General features: G+C 38.2%; 1 pseudogene; it reads left to right on the top strand.

The window, feature by feature from the left end:
• Positions 1-10,947: 10,947 nt before the first annotated feature.
• Positions 10,948-14,125, top strand: LOC107815923 (protein translation factor SUI1 homolog; annotated as a pseudogene).
• The last annotated feature ends 2,054 nt before the right edge of the window (positions 14,126-16,179 follow it).

Here is a 16,179-nt window from a genome sequence, read left to right as displayed (position 1 = left end):
CTTGTTGATGATTATTCTAGATTTATCTGGGTACTATTTATAACATCTAAAGATGAAGTATTTGACATGTTTACTGCCTTTGTTAGAAAAACTCAGAAACAACTAGGAAATCAACTTACATCCATTAGGTTTGATCATGTAACTAAATTTGAAAATGCTAAGTTTGCTGAATTCTGTGATGAAAATGGTATAGATCATAACTTCTCTGCCCCTAGGACTTCTCAACAAAATGGAGTAGTTGAAAGAAAGAACAGGACTCTTGAAGACATGACTAGGACTATGCTTCTTTCTAGTAAACTGCCCTATAGCTTCTGGGCAGAGGCTGTAAACACTGCATGTTACATTATCAATAGATGCATGACTAGACCTCTTGTAGAGTAGTTTCCCTATGGGTTACTTAAAGGGAGAAAACCAAATATATCCCATCTTAGGGCTTTTGGATGCAAGTTCTTTGTGCACAATAATGGAAAAGACTCCCTAGGTAAGTTTGATCCCAGAAGTGATGAGGGAGTATTCTTGGGATATTCTTCACATAGAAAAGCATATAAAGTGTTCAATAAAAGAACTTTGTGTGTAGAAGAAAGTGTACATATAGTATTTGATGAAACTAACATTCTTTCTGAGAGACAGGAACATAAAGATGAAGCCATTGGACTGGTAAAAGATTTGACTGAAGCTTCAGCACAAGTCAAAGTGGCACCAAAAGAAGGAATAGGTGATGGAACAGGTTCTTCCATCCAGGGTAACCTGACAGGGGGAACTAATCAAAGAGGAATTGAAATAAATCCCCTAAAGGAACCTGTTCTTGACCCTGTTCCTCAGCAATAGAGCATGGGAGATACATCTAGCAGAAACCAGTTGGTTGTGAAACCTCACAAATATCAAAATTCTCATTCTATTGAGAACATTATCACTGACCCAACATTTGGAGTCAAAACTAGATCACAATTAAAGATTTGTGTGCTTTTGATGTCTTTTTATCTCTTATTGAACCTAAAAATATTGTTGAGGCTTTGCAGGATGCAAATTGGGTGAATGCAATGCAGGATGAACTCAATCAGTTTGAGAGAAGTCAAGTCTGACATCTAGTTCCAAGACCCAAGGACAAATCAGTTATTGGTACAAAATGGGTCTTCAGAAACAAGCTTGATGAAGATAGAACAGTTATAAGAAACAAGGCAAGACTGGTGGTCCAAGGATACATCCAAGAGGAGGGCATAGATTATGATGAGACTTTTGCTTCATTTTCAATACTAGAGGCAATAAGACTCCTCATAGACTTTGCAGCACACATGGAATTCACTCTTCATCAAATGGATGTCAAAAGTGCCTTCCTGAATGGCTACCTAAAAGAAGAAGTGTTTGTAAAACAACCTCCAAGGTTTGAGATCAAGGAATGTCCTAAGCATGTGTACAAATTAGACAAGGATCTTTATGGGCTCAAGCAGGCTCCAAGAGCATGCTATGAACGACTGTCCAGATTTCTGCTTAAACATGGTTACAAAAGAGGTAAAATTGACAACACCTTATTCTTAAGGGAAAAAGGTAAGGATCTCTTTGTGGTACAAATATATGTTGATGACATAATCTTTGGGGCCACCACTGATAAGCTAATTAAAGACTTTGCAAAACTAATGGAGAGTGAGTTTGAAATGAGTATGATGGGTGAGCTTAACTTCTTCTTAGTCTTACAGATCAAACAAAGTCATAATGGAACCATGATCCATCAGCAGAAGTATGCAAAAGAGCTTATCAAAAAGTTTAAAATGGAAGAATCAAAAGAAATAGACATACCCATTGCAACTGCCACTAAATTAGACATTGATGAACCTGGTTCATCAATTGATCAAAAGTTGTATAGGGGTATGATTGGTTCACTGTTGTATCTTACCACCAACAGACCTGACATTGTTTTCAGTGTATGGCTTTGTGCTCGTTTTCAGGCCAATCCAAAGGAGTCTCACTTGACTGCTGTCAAGAAGATACTAAGATACTTGAAAGGGACCTCTGATTTGTGTTTTTGGTATCTAAAGGTAGTAATTTCAATCTAGTAGGATATGTTGATGCTGATTATGCAGGTTTCCTAGTGGATAGGAAGAGCACCTCAGGTATGGCACACTTCCTTGGTTCATGTCTTGTGTTATGAGCTACTAAAATGCAAAATTTAGTGGCATTATCTACTTCTGAAGCTGAGTATGTTGATGTTGCCTCTTGTTGTGCTCAATTGCTATGGATCAAATAGCAGCTGGTAGATTTTGGCATTGAAGTTGGTTGCATTCCTATATTCTGTGATAACACTAGTGCTATAAGTATGACAAAGACCCATGTTCATCATAAGAGTACTAAGCACCTAGATGTTAGACACCACTTCTTAAGAGATAACTATGAGAAAGGTTTGATATCCATAAAATTCTGTAATACTAATAAACAAATTGCTGACATCTTCACTAAAGCACTGAGTAGAGAAAACTTTGAGAGGAAAATGTTGAAATTAAGGATGATTAAGATCACATAATAGGTCCAGCTCAGAATGCATAATGAAAAAAAATTGTTTTTGGCTAGGAATTCTATCCTTGTGTAAATATCCAGATTAATTCTTACTCAGCTTCATACTTTAATTAGTATACTCCTGTGACTTGTGTGTATATGACTCACTGATCTCTTACAACATTTTCTCTATTATGGTATTTGAAGCATGTTCAAGAGAGTTCTATATGAAGAACCTGGTTCATCAGTATGGGTTCATATAAAAGCTCAGATATGTTTTCTATACTCTGCACAATTAGAGAGATTAATAATTCAATCATGAGCAGAAGTCCTATACTTGTCAAATTCCTAGAAAATTCTATCCGTTGAGCATTGAACCAGTTCCGTCCATCTAGAACTCTAAACCGTAATTTTTGCCTAATTTCTAGGGAAGCCAAATCTATCATTAAAATTCTGGAATTTTAGTTTGATTAGACTTTTATTTGACCCCTGAAAAAGCTGCCGTCACTTATTTAATGTCTAATTTGCTTTAAATACACACCACATCTCCAGTCTTCTTCATAATTCTAAAACCGTCAAAAAGATTCCTCTTCAATTCTAATTGCCCTCTTCTCCAAAATTCCCAAATTCTCTCAAGAAACGAAGAATCATGTCTAACCCACAAGATCATCCTGGTACTCATCCACCACCATCTCCCTCAAATTCATCCTCATCTACTCCACCCAGTGTATCTCCAAAACCTAGGTTTCGAAGGTAGAAAATGCTTGTTCGAAAAAATGTAGCATCTGGGGCTCTGAGGAAGGTTTTAAATGAAAGGTTGAAAGCTATCCAAGTAAAAGAAAGCTCAGCTCCAAGGTCTGATTCTAGCTCTGAGTTTGAATCCTTTCAATCCATGACTGAGGGCGATGGACATGGGTCTTTGACTCTGAAAAGACTCAAGAATCTCCTTCTAAGGTAAGTTCTTCTGTGGTTGAAAACTTAGAAACTAGGTTTGTTCTGTTTGGACCCATTAGGGATGTTGAGTTGCCTGAGATGAATAGGAGTGGAGGTAAAAAGAAGTCTGAAAAAGAAAAAGAGAGAGATGGTGCATGTGGTGAAGAGAAGGGAAAAGGGAAGGGAGCGGTTCTTGCTATATGTGGGGTTGCACAAGATAGGTTAGATGAGAGTGGCATGAAGTCAGGGGGAAGTGGTTCTGGGGAAGCAACTGAGGGGTTGGTTCATTTAAGCAAACAAAGAGATGAACCTGTTTCATCTACTGAAGAAGCCTTAGCTAACCTACTGAAAAAGGGTGAGGCAAGTTATGACCCAAAGAAATGCAAAACTGCTACACCAAAAGTCCCAAATGTTCCCAAGCCCTTCAAGAAAAGAAAAGCCTCATCCCCAACACATACTGCCTCTTCAGTTCCTAGGGGTAGAGCCACAAAAAGCAGGGCTAAACAGAAGAAGCTGATCTACAAACGGCTTTAGAAGAAAGCAAGAAAAAGAAAAAGGATAAGGGAAATGGAAAGGTTGCAGAATCCTCATAGGCTGTTGAGGAAGAAGAGATGAAACTGGTCCATCAAGAAAGGGGCACAACAGTGGAGGTTCCTACACCCAAACCTAAAAAGCCCAAGAGTTCCTCCAAAAAGTCCTCCTCTGTGCTTGTAGCTGATAAACCCACACTAGCCAATGGACAAGATCTACAATGAAAGCTAAACAAACCAAAGTTTCTGATGATGATGATTGGAGTGGAGAAGAAGAATAATAATAATAATAATAAGAAGAAGAAGAAGAAGAAGAAGAAGAAGAAGAAGAAGAAGAAGAAGAAGAAGAAGAAGAAGAAGAAGAAGAAGAAGAAGAAGAAGAAGAAGAAGAAGAAGAAGAAGAAGAAGAAGAAGAAGAAGTTGAATCTCAGAAGGAACATGATAAGTTTGCCATTTTTGGCAGAAGAAAAATCTTAAAAGGTAGATTGTTAAAGGATCTGGTGGAACCAGGGATGATGATATTGGTAGACTCTTTGGATGCTCAAGGATGGAAAGACATGGTCCTTCAGATGGAAGGAAGGCTAGCTAGAAATGAGTTGATTGAATTTATGGCAAATGCTGCTGTTAAGGATGGAGTTGTCAGTAGCCAGGTGAAGGGAGTTCAAGTGTAGTTTGATGCTGTGAAACTGGGAGAGATTCTGGACATACCCTCTGAAGGGTTTGATGACTATACTAGGCAAAGGTGGCCATGCCTGGACTCCCTCCCCACTTCCCTTGAAATCACCAAAAGGTTCTGTGATTCAGAGAAAGTGAATGAAGCCAGAGCTGTGCAGAAAAGTGAGATGAGCCCTCAGCACAAGGTGGTGTTTGAGTTTGTCAACAAGTGCTTATTGCCAAGACAGGAGAGAAGGCACACTTCCAACTACATGGATCTGGTACTTATGGAATGCTTGGAGAGAGGAAAGCAAATCAACTGACTTGCCCTCATAGTCAAACTGCTAGACAGGGTCATAAATGGTTCCAAGGCTCATGCTACCCCATATGGCTTCATACTAACCACAGTTCTGGACAGGCTCAATGTACCTCTGAAGAAATGGGAAATGTCCTCGAGCAAAGAACACTTTGGCATCAAAACTCTTCTTGCTTGTGACTATCCAGTTAATGTCATCCCAGTTGAACATGGTTCATCCTTGAGGACACCCATCAATAGCAAGGTCAGGACTTTGGTTCAGGAATGTGTAGATAAGGATGCTGAAATTGCTAGGCTCAAGGCTCGTGTGGTTGAAGTGGAAGCTGAGAGGGATGGTCTCCGAATTGAGCTTGCAAAAGAAAAGGAGAAGAATGATGGAATTCTTCAGAACATGCTGAATCTTCTCCAAACTCAACCCTCCAGTTCCTCCAAGCCTTAGGACTCCTAGTTTCTGTCTCCTGAACTAGTTCTAGTACCCCCTAGTGACCCAGATTAGGGATTTTTCTATTTTTACTCATGGTTTGGATGTTTTTCTTTCTTTTTGTGGATTGTTAGTTTGACAACATATCTCTCTCAATGACAAATGTTGTTTTCTCTTGTTCAATGACTATTCTGACCTTGATAATTTAAATATGTTTGTTTGATTACTGATGATTGCACCATGATTGCACTTGCAGTTGCCCCAGTGGCCATAAGTACTTATAAAATCTGGAATTCACATTATGTATGCAACTTTTCGATGATGTCAAAAGGGGGAAGAGATATTGTGCTTTACATATTATTCTGAAATAAGTGATATTTATAACCTAATTAACCTGGTCCTTTCTAAGTTTAGTGTTGATGATTAAGCTGAGTTCTTACAGGGTTTTTTTATAAGTAAAAAGCACAGAGTTTGTCATCATCAATAAAGGGGAATTTGTTGACCCAAGAACAGGTGAAGTTTTGAGGAATGACAAATGAACTCAGTCATGGACCAGGTCTATCTTGTAAAGCAGGGTCATGATCAACCTACACATGTGAGATGCACGTGAAAGAGATAAGTCCTACTGATCAAGCAGCAATATCTCCTGATCTGATCGAAAAGGTTACATAATGGATAAGGGGAGAAAGTCTCCTGGTATGAAGAGAACACAATCCGAATAAAGAGAGTGTTAGAGTTTAATATCTTCAAGGACTCAATTACAATAAAAGATCAGAAATTAAGTCCCAATCAAACTCTGATTTCTAACCTATTAAATGACAGTGATTGTTCTCTTTTACAGGAATCGCACAAACGCAGAAGTTAAACTAAATTGAAAGCAAAAGAGCAAGGCGATTTTGCAAGCAATTTATGTGGGATTTGAGTGTGCACTCCTGAAGCTACTTGAACGAGATAGAAGAACCAATTCCATTGTGTCTTTCTTTTATTCTAGTTCAATTGTAGTATGTGGTTTAAAGTTGTACCTTTCAGCTTTCATAGAAGCAACTGTATTAGGTACTTTGAGTGTTCAAGTTATAAGCTAACTTGAAGTTATCGCAACAGTTGAGGCTGTGTGCTACAAGGGATTAGAGTTAATCCTTAGGTTTACAAAGAGTTTTTGTAAATGTTGTTTTGGCTCAGTGATTTTAGTGGAAGTTTGGAAAAATCCTACTAAGTAGTAGGTTGTGGTTTTTTACCTTTTGAGCCAGGTGTTTTCCATGTAAAAATCTCTGTGTTTTTATTTTATGTACCTTTTATTCCGCAAACAGTAGTAGTTACAACACTTAGAAGAACCAGGTTCTTCTAGAGCGAAAATTGGGTACCACACAAATCACCCCCTTGTGTGTGGTATTGACATTTAGATCATCAACTATCATATCCACATGCGACCACGCAAAACAATCGATATTAAATTTAAGAAATTCAATAAATCCAAATCTAAGCTCGGGGTATAGTCCTATCCCCAAGTGAAGCTTCCACCAAGAATTTTTCGAACAATGTGACTTGTTCAAGTTCTTCCGCAGTGGATTTTGTTGCATCCATTTCTTCTAGTACCTGAAAATATCTTGGTACCTGATAGGATTTCTAACACTCCTCCCCCTATTTGACTTCAGTCGACTCGGGAGCAGGCGCCGGTTCCTGTAATTGCTATACCACATGCTCCTTTCCTTTACTACTGGAAACTGAGATTACGTTCATCTCCATTGCTGTCGGTTGATCACCTCTTATTTGTTTAATTCCCTCAGGAGTTGGAAATTTCAGCAACTGATGATATGTTGATAGCACAACCTTCATCACGTGCAACCACGGTCTCCCGTGATAATATTGTAGCCCATATCGCCATCCACCACCTCGAAAAAGGTTGTTTTTCATTACTCCATCAGCGTTCGTGGGCAGCGGGATCTCTCATCGGGTTGTCATGCCTGCTAGGTTGAACCCGACGAGGAGTTTTGTGACCGGAATGATGCTTCCAGTAAGTTTGTCTTGCTCCTATACCCTCCATGGTGTATGATGTTGGCCGAACTTCCTGGGTCCACCAAAACACGTTTAATTTTAAAATCTAAGACATGTAAAGAGATTACCAATGCAGTGTTGTGCGGTAGCAGCAATCCATCTGTGTCTTCCTCCGTGAAAGTAATGTCATCCTCAACGACTTTTCGGAGTCTCTTACTGTGGGTCACTAACACCTTTATCTTTTTTGCCACCGAAAATGTCACACCATTAATCTCGTCCCCCCCCCCCCCCGAAAATCATGTTGATCATCAAGTGTGGGGGTTCTTCTCCTGCTTTTGGAGGTTCTGCATTCCCACGATTACGGTCGCAGTTGTTTTTAGCCCGATCACTTAGAAATTCTTGTGATGACTGTTTTTCAGTAATATCGCCACCTCCTCACGCGGATATCAACCATCATGTTCGGTGACCGTTGGTCCCATGATATATGCACCACAAATTAAGATCCCTTTTGGCTGGGATCAGATCTCATTGGTTTCGGGAACCTTGCTTTTTAAATGTTCCTCATAGCCGACACCAGCTCTATTATGCTAACATTAAAATTGTATTCGAAAGCCTAGGGTAGGAAGAATCTCGAGAACCCACTGTCTCCTTGTCCTGTGGTGACCTATTATTCTGGCTGCGATCAGTTCTTTAATCAGTAGCGAATCTATACGCCGACCGAAGCCTATGCCACATCTTTCAGCCCACTCATAAGGAAAAAACCAACCACTTGAAGATCGTCGATCAATGTTGAAATCATCCTTCAATTTCTCATCTTTGACTCGTACCGGTTATGAACGTCCACCCTTGTTTTTGCCTGGAACTCGAGTAGACTTTTTTTTCAATTTTCGGGAGGTATCTAAACTTCTCGTATTCAACCCTTTAGTAAATGCTTCTACTACCGATTCGTCTGGTATGATCGGTAGCATCATCCCTTTTTTTGGAATTGGGTTACGAACTCCCCCAATAATTCTGACTTTCCTTGTGAAATCCTAAATATATCGACCTTTCGAGCCTGTACCTTTCTGGCCCCGAAATGGGCGTTAATGAAAGAATCTTTGAGCATCTCGAAGAAATCTATAGAATGCTCGAGCAAGAGCAAATACCATGTTAGGGCCCTCTTCGTGAGGGTCTCTCAGAATTTCTTCAATAAGACTGGCTCAATCTCGTGCAGAGCCAAATCGTTTTCCTTTACCACCATTGTATAGGTGGTGATATGTTCCTGAGGACCTGAAGTCCCATCATGATTTGGTACAATTGGCATTTTGAACCGCTTCGGGATCAACTCTTGTGCTGCGCTCAGTTTGAACGGTAGTGGGGTATACTTCTTCGAGTCTGGCCCTTTCAATACTGGTGGTGCACCCAAAATTTGATCCATTCCGGCGTTTACTTTTCCCATAAACCGCATGAGTTTGGTTTTAAAGGGATTATTTGCATTGTTGTTGCCGAATCCGCTGTCGTTCCTCCCGGCCCCTTAAAATTGACTTCGCACCTCGGGGTGTTGTTATCGACCCTTTGCGTTATTTGATTTGCGGGAGAGCTGGGAGGAACTGGACCTCGTCCATTCACATTGTTGGAAGCACCTGACAACGCTTGCCTTAACTCCGTCATGACCTGATCCTCCACCAAGAGACAACCCATAATGGTTGTTTGTTGTTCCCTAAGGATCCTTACTATTTCAACGACGTGTTAGTCTTCATCATCATCGGGAGTTGCCTCTCGAACATATTGTGGATACTGCCCACCATGAACCGGCATGGCATCATCCCCCTCGTTGCGGGTATCGCTGATGGTATCTTCGTTATCTACCAGGATCCTTGGGCTTCAATGTTGTGTGTAATGTTGACATCGTTATCTGCCATTTTTAATAATTTTTGATAAGAACAAAGATTCAAACAAGTTAGTAATAGATGCAGGGATCAATTCAATTACACAGCTGTCTAAGCCCCACGGTGGGCGACAAATTATTTACCCGTAATATGGTACAGTTAAATTTATACGTGGTTTATAGACAAGTGAATTAATTTTATCCTAAAATGATAAATGAATTAGACAAAAATGTAAGACTTATCGTTAAAATCGTAAGACGATAGAGATCTTGTGCACAGGAACAAAGCTTCCGGAGGCAGTAAGAGCAATGTAAATAAGCAAAAAAGTAAAATGTTATTGAGCTTTGAACAGAGTGTAGTGTAGCTTGTCAGAAAATTCATGTCCCTTTGCAATGATGGTAGAGCTTACTATTTATAGCTGCACTTGGGGAACAAGGTCCTAGGATCAAGCCCCTCTTAAATGACAATTATGAGGGTCTTTGAAGAATGTATAACAGTAGGCAGTGAATGCCATATATTCTCTGTAATGGACCGTGCACTTAGTGTTGTAGAATATTTTTCATTGAATACTGTCGGGTGGCATACATTTATTTCGCCTTCATGAATAATATTCTCTCCGATAACAAATGAGATTGTTGTCTTCGATCTTGACTGCCTTCTGTCTTTGGCTCCACAAATCGCTTTCTCACGTGATCATTTAATATGAACATATTTTACTCTATATGCACAGTTGGAAAATCAATCAGTAACAAACAATACGAATCTTGGAAAATAACGTAAACAGTAATCTAAATATTTAAGAACGTCAGTAGAAGATGGTTAGGATAACATGACCCAAGCTGTTGAGATAGCCTAATGGCTAGTTTTGTACTTTATGTTAGAATTGTGCATAGTTTTTATAATTTTATTAAAGTATTTTCTTTATTTGTTATTCAAAGGGTATACTCATATAGAATTAAGAAACAAATATAGACTAATTTTAGCCAATATTCTTCTTTTTTCTAACCTAAATTAGTCTATTTGTTGGGTAAATTAAAGTAAAAACATTAAAAACTCATAAATAGGCTTTGCGATTTATTTAAATTGTTCACAAATAGTGGATTGATGTTTGTTGGGATGACATTTTGAAGTTGTGATTAAAATTTAAAGTTATTTAACGAAGATTTGAACTATTTGATGATATTTTTCGTGAGTTAAAGTTCGTAGGAGATGAAATTTAATTTTATGTACAACATTATAATAAGTGTATAATATTATATATGTTGTATATAAACTGTATAAATACCTATGTTGTTCGGACTCTCCGAACATATCACCGAGTACGTGTTGGGTTTTCCAAAAGAAGTGTATTTTTAGAGGATCCGACACGGGTACGACAATATTTTGGAGAGTCCGCACAACATAGATAAATACTATTGCAAGAAAATAATAAGCTATGCGACTGTAAACTTTAAAATGAGATTAAGTAGGTATGATGTAGTGTGTTGAGCTATACTATTGTGCAAATTTCTCTAGAATTGAACTGCAAAATTACATCTCCAGCTGAATTAGGAATTTGAGGACTAATTCTGATATCAATCTAACTTTAAAGGGAATCTAACTTAAAGGGAAAAGTTGGGGAAGCGGTAAGTTCAGGGATTAGAGTGTCTTTTGATGGGATGCAGCCACACAAAGCAATATGATGGTCCGTCAAACAGGATATCGTGGCTCTCCCCTTACGTTTCAGACCGACCTAACGAAAGGGGCATCTTTAAAGAAGGATTCACATTGAAATTATCTTTCTTTCTGTGCACTGACGTTCGCTGTATTTGCTCAGACTTATCCGGAATTTGGGGTCTGCTCTATCACCACTGTCTTCATCTCTCCCAACCCTAACCTTCGGATCAGGTAAAATCTCCAATAATCTACTTGTATTTTCTGCTTAATATCTTCAGATCCAATGAATAGCCTTGTGTCTTTGCTATAGTACTTGTTTTTGGCCATAAAGATCGGATCTTTCTCCAAAGAATTGGTATTATTTGGGAATTTTAATACTAGGACGTGTGGATTTCTGATGCTTAGTGAATCTTTTGATTTTTTTTTTGGCTTTGCCTAATTCTGGTTGTATTTTGCTCCAAGAATTGGTATAATTTAAGGAATATTTACAAATTACACTAGAGCTAAATTTGTGAATCTTTTGTTTTGGGTTGTTTTAGTTTTATTCTTCTTCACGAATTGGTATATCATTTCAGGAAATCTTTCCTACTGTAGTTGTAGATATTTGATGCTTAGTTAATCTTTTGTTTGGTTGTGTCTTTTGCCTGATTCTGATGATATTTCTCTCCAGCAATTAGTACCATTTTAGGAAATCTTACACTCTGATGCTTAGCAAAATATATTGTTTTCTGTGGCATAAATTTTTCTCCAAGAACTGGTACCACTTCCGGATTTTATAATGGATTTGTCAGTTTCTGATGCTTAGTGATCTTTCACTTTGGCTTTGCTTGTGCTGTATAGTTCTGGTTACAGTCAAACCTCTCTATAATAGTCTCGTTTGTTCCGAATATTTTTGGATGTTATAGCGAAGTGTCGTTATAGAAAATATATATTATAACATAAAATGAAAATTGGTCCTGGTAAAGCTTGACTTTTATGGTGAAGTGCTGTTATACAGGGATGTTGTTATAGAGAGGTCTTACTGTATATTTTCGTTAAAGGATTTGGTAACATTTCGGAAGTTAGTAAGCTAGAGTTGTCAATTTCTGATGTTTATAGTAAATCTGGTGTTTTGCGTTGCTTTATTTACCTGTTCTGGTTGTTTGATTCATGTAAAATATACACACCCCTATTCTACTTTAGCTTCTGCATTTTCCTTCTGTTTTTGGTTGGATTTACTTTGCCTGGTTGGGTTTTATTTCTACTTGAATAAGAATTTCCTGCTGTAGACTGCTTCTTGTTACTGTAAGGCATTCAAGATGATAACTGAAAGTGTAATTACCTGATCGAAAAATAGACAATGAGTTGATAACAGAATCTTTCTGTCTCTATGTGTTGTTTTGGTGATAAATATCAGATTTCTCCAGGACTTGGTACTATTTTGGTAATTTTATTGCAAGAGTTGTCAGTATCTGATGCTTACTGAATCTTCTGTCTTGGTTTTTTTCTTTTCCAGATCTGTTAGCGATTAAGGCTTCATCTTTTGTCTGTATAAGTTTCTGCACTTCCTAATTTAGCTTTTGATTTTATCTCTTTTAAGTTGGATGTTGTTGTACACATTGATTATTGTTTTTACTTCTTCTTGTAGTTAAGCATATGTAGATCACTTCTTGTTATTGTAATGTGTGCATGGCGATAACATATTATTTGAGTCGTGGAAGCCGACTGTTGAATCTCTTTTTGCCTTGGTGTGCAAGACAACAGAGGGGCAGCTTAGCCTTCTTTGATTTCCTGTGTATTATTCCCGTTGTAATAGCTGCTGTAAGCTTTTCATCTGCCCAGGTCCGAGCATCCAAGTTTCGAGATTTGTGTGCGCTTGTTGTCTTCTACCACTCAACCAAGTTTCATGTCTGATCTCGACGCCCAAATTCCTACTGCTTTTGGTATGGAGCTCCTTAATTCACATTCTTTTTTTGTTTTGTTTTTGCAATTTGTTATATTTCCTGTGTCTATAAGATTCGTAGATCAGTTCGAGTTGAATGATAATTAATGATGTGCAGACTTTAACAGACTAGACGCGAAAAAAGAAAAAGGATGAGAAAGATAACATGTTAGTTCAGACAAGGTGAATTATATTCTTGTCATGTTCTGACCATTCTGAGTGCTTTAATGTCAGATCCCTTTGCCGAGGCAAATGCTGATAATTCTGGGGCTGGGTCAAAAGATTACGTGCACATCCGTATACAACAAAGGAATGGTAGGAAAAGCCTGACAACTGTGCAGGGGTTGAAGAAAGAATTCAGCTAACAACAAGATATTGAAGGATCTCAAGAAAGACTTTTGCTGCAATGGTACTGTTGTCCAGGATCCTGAATTAGGCCAGGTTTGCAACTTTGCATTCTAGTGTTTTCTCTTAAACTACAAGTGCCATGACTGATGTATGGATTTTGTTGATTATGAAGGTTATTCAACTTCAGGGTGACCAGCGTAAGAATGTTTCTGCATTTCTTGTCCAGGTGATTGACCTCGCTTTTAGCACGTCTTTTTGCTCATTTAATATTAAGATATCTTGCCATGAGACATAAATGTTAAGAAAAGATCTTTTGTCGTGCATTAACTTTCATTTGTGAATTTCACTTTTTACCTTCTTTTTGTCCACCTTCCGCTGCACCATGTCTTTTGAACTGAAATGTGTAAGTAATTGGCTATTCTGCTCGTTGACAACAAAAGTGGTTTGTGTCAGCCTCTAATTATTTGGTTCTAACTTCTGAGAGTCTTTTGGTCTTGGGTCTTTATGTACCGAGATTACTTCGTGAAGATTTACTGATCAATGGTGGAATCACAGAATGCATTATCAAAAATAAGGGTGGAATCACAGAATAGGAAACGAGAAAATTAACCGCAGTTACTTATATCTGTTACTTGACCGAATGGACATGTTGTGTGACTTCCTTTGTGTGTATTTTATTTATTATAAATACAATTGCTAATATGTTCATTTTGGATTTGTCGAAGCAGGCTGGAATCGTGAAGAAAGAACACATCAAAATTCACGGTTTCTGATTGTTATCATCAACCTTGCTGCACAGTTATCGTACTTGTTATGTCAGTGCCAGAGATGCTATCCAAACTTAGTTCTACTGGAACTTGCTAGTGTCTAATTTCTGCTGGTTTGATATAAATACTGTAGTTGCTTGCTTTTCTATGTTCTGTATGTTGAATATGAGTTATGCTATATTTTCAAGCACATGCACTTCACGGAGTAGTGATGATCTAATTAAGTGCTCAAGAGACGTGATCCTTATCATCTTTGAACTGCTGCTGATTGCTTTAGTGTTGCTTAGAATGTCTTCGCTGCGTTTCTGGTACTGCTGCTCCAACTATTTTTTCTTTTATGACCTGACCACATCTGGGGCCAATGGTTAGGACCAACTGCAACCTCCGAAACAGATGGAATGGACAAAGATACCTCATGGGATTAGCTATTCCACAAAGATGGAATGGCTAATCTCACCTTTTTAGTACAAAATAGTTTCTCTAACCAAATGGTTTCTCGATAAAGTCTATGATCAAATGCAGGATGAAATAATCACGCATCTAATTCAGGGATTGTTATCCCTTATCTGACCAACCAAACGACCCCTTAGGGTGCATGTTGATGGATGAAGGGGCTACAGTTTTTTTTACAGATCTATTGAGGATTTGAGCATTGAGGGGGTAGAGAACGTTGAATCTTTAATTATTTGTACTCTGTAGGAAGATTAAAAGGCTTACCGGAAGACAATAGGGGGATGCTAGCCTGAGTGTTGGCTGCCGTTTTTCTTCTCCATTCTTCACAGATTGAAAGACGGCAGAAACCGTAGGGTCCTTTAGACGCTAAATGTCACGGCCCCAAATCTTTTATAGGTTGTGATGGTGCCTAGCGCCGTCGCTATAGGCAAGCCAACAATGGACAAATCATATGATCTCTTTTTTAACAAATTTTTAAGCAATTAAACTTTTCTTAATTAAAAGATTTAAGAAACAACAGGTTTAATAAATAAGACGAAAGCAGTTGAGTGCAATCATAACTATAAAAAATAATCCAAAAAAAACCCACAAGTTTGTTAGTGTGTGTGAAGACATGGTGTCACAAGTGTATGAGCACTAATAGATTATACAAAATTCTAACTACTGTCTGAAATTAAAATAAATAGAAATATATGTAAGGATGGACTCTAGGTGTTGCGGGCAGCTCAGGAAGAAGCTCACCACTAGGCCTCCCGATAAAGTATGCGTGCCGATGTGATCGCCAGATGCACCTGCCTCAAATCCTACACGGTCTGTGTAGAAGTGCAGCGTGAGTATATAAACAACATGTACCCAGTAAGTATCAAGTCTAACCTCGAAGAAGTAGTGACGAGGGGTCGACTTCGACACTTACTATGGGCTAACAATATGAATACAGAAATTCTAAATGGGCATGAGTTATGTAAATAATAGCAATAACTCATTAACAAGCAGGAACAAATAATTCTTTCACAAATTAATAAATTCCAAGTAAATTTTCGTCATTAATAATTGTAACCTCACAAGCCATAAAATAATATCAAGTATGATTAGGCTCCGAGTATTATTAAACACGAGTTATGTCGAGGTCGTACGACCCGATCCAGAATAACGTGTACATTGTCGAGGGACGTGTGGCACGATCCATAGATGCATCTATTCTGCTGCCGAGGCGTTCGGCCTTCTCTACAAGAAATGAGGATACTTTATAAGCATTTGACTTAAACGTTATTACAAGGCTAATACATAATGTAATACAATTTCCATTAACATTCTCTTACAATTCCTTTATCAAGTTCCAATATGATTTAGACAATTTAATTAACAAGTAGGGCACACTATTGCAAGTATTTCATGATTTGAGTCCTAAACTATCCGGACATAAGCATAATTAGTAGCTACGCACGGACTCTCGTCACCTCGTACGTACGTAGCCCCCACAATAGAAGCAAATATTAATTTAAATCACTTATGAGGTAAATTTCCTCTCCCAAGGTTAGACAAAAGACTTACCTCGTCTCAAAGCTCATTTTCCGGTCACAATTTCGTTCTAAAGCTTCAACTCGATGTTGAACAATCCAAAACTAGTCAAATGTTACATAAATTAATCAATACATATTCAAGAGTTCATATTCTAACTATTAGAGTGATTACCCAACACCAATTGAAGGATTCCTAAAATCCATTCTCGGGCTCACGTGCTCGGATTTCAGAAATTTTCGAAGAAAGTTGTTACCCATAACCTCACGAACTCAAATATATAATTTTCACTCAATTCCATAATCATTTTCATGG

The sequence above is a fragment of the Nicotiana tabacum genome, chromosome 10, assembly GCF_000715075.1.
Source record: "Nicotiana tabacum cultivar K326 chromosome 10, ASM71507v2, whole genome shotgun sequence".
NCBI classification, from domain to species: Eukaryota; Viridiplantae; Streptophyta; class Magnoliopsida; order Solanales; family Solanaceae; genus Nicotiana; species Nicotiana tabacum.
Note: the sequence above shows the minus strand (reverse complement) of the source record. Positions and strands in the feature narration are given on the sequence as shown.